This window comes from Musca autumnalis, unplaced genomic scaffold, assembly GCF_047663935.1.
Source record: "Musca autumnalis isolate F117 unplaced genomic scaffold, ASM4766393v1 scaffold_5, whole genome shotgun sequence".
Lineage (NCBI taxonomy): Eukaryota > Metazoa > Arthropoda > Insecta > Diptera > Muscidae > Musca > Musca autumnalis.
Window position 1 is genome coordinate 197127599 of NW_027412088.1, and position 1813 is coordinate 197129411.

Here is a 1813-nt window from a genome sequence, read left to right on the forward strand (position 1 = left end):
AAAAAAGCCTAAAAGCATGCTACATTTTCGAGACCTAGTGGTTTTTATGATTTTTACCTGTCAATTCCATTGTGAATAGGTACGTCACATCAAACTCAAATGGATTTCATATGACATATACGCAATGGAATTGACAGTTGCAACCCACTGGATTTCGTAAATGTAGCCGTACTCTTATAAAACATAGGGCATAAGGTATATATGAGATACAATGAGTGTTCCTGAACACCATTCCTACTAGCGCTTATTATCATGATAAATAGACATTTTATATAGATTATAACTTTATGAAAATATATATACTTAACATAAATCAAGATAGAGTGTTTACCATGATAAAGAACGTTTATGTGAATGTTATCGGTTGGAACGCCTTTGTGTTTGTTAAGAAATTTACACTTTTCTCTACAAAAATCCCATAACTTTGCCTAGTAATTTATTGCTCCCCAAAAACAAATACATTGAAATATATGTTCTGTTCCAGAACCTACAAGAAGCTACTATTTTTTACTGTGATAGCATTTTTTCCTTTATGTTATCGAAAAAATAGTAAAACTTAGTAGATTCTCCAGTTCCGGAACAGACCAATAATGGACCTGAAAAAAATGGCAACTTAGCTTATAAAATCAATGTGACGATTCCCTCTTTCATTAACCTCAATCCTTTTGTAGCATTTATGAAAAGGAACTGTAAGAAACACATTTCTTTAATTATTTCCTCTTAAAGCTGAACACCACCTCATACATACCTACGTTTTGCTTATTCTATTGCCTGTGTTTATAACCTCCAATCCAAGCTACTTTTTATTGGCGTTGATTTATTGCCACACTTTTCTTTAGTGAAATTCGTAAATGTATCCTCTCTTAATCGCTTTACTCATATCCTTTATTCGTTATAGAAGATTACAGCGTAACAAATGCAGAGTTGGAGTGAATGTTAGGTTATAATGCACACATACATACATATATATGTATGTGTGTCTTAACTGTCCATGTCCAAATGGAATGGAGTGTCTTAAAGTGGTTATTAGTGTTAAATGTCGCTTATGAATCAACTTAACTTCGTCAGCTATTTAATGTTGCAATTTTTCTATTTGTTATGGAGAAAGCTTTTAAAGGAAAGAAGTCGATAGGGTTTCTTACGGCAGAACAAAGCGCTTCATTAAGACTACCAAATGACATCTTATACAAGGCCGAGGTATTCGTATGGAAGACCATGACACCATGGCTTCTTTTACAAGGACAAGGGGCTTCTCATAGAAGGCCAGAGGACTTCTTAGAGAAGACCAGAGGACTTCTTAAAGAAGACTACCAGAGCCGAAGAACAGCACTCCCCCACAGTCTCTGATATAGTCCGCACTCTCACTATCAACGGTGAATCGCATCACCATGCCGTCCCTCTCCTTGAAATGGTTGAGAAGCCTCCAACCCACAACGGAGAGACCTCTGTTCTGCTTCTTCAGCATTTTAACCACTTCCCCTGCATCAGAGTCAGGAGGAGTCACCCTCGTTGTGGCTACGATCCTCCTGGGTACCTCATCAGCAGGGACAGCGGCCAGCCTGCAGCCGTCCCAGAGTTCACCAGCACCCTCTATTAACTTGATAAGGAAGTCTCTCGACTCCTCATCCTGACAATAGAGGATCTTGATGCCCCTTTGGACAACCGCCCTGCCGAATCTAGTCTTACTGGCGTCTACCTCATCGGAGGTGATGGCCCTCCTAAGGAGGCGTTCCACTGCGAGCCAGTGCGTATCGCTGATCCTCCCATCCAGATCATCCTTATCGATGATCGCTACTCGGAGGTTCTCCGGAGC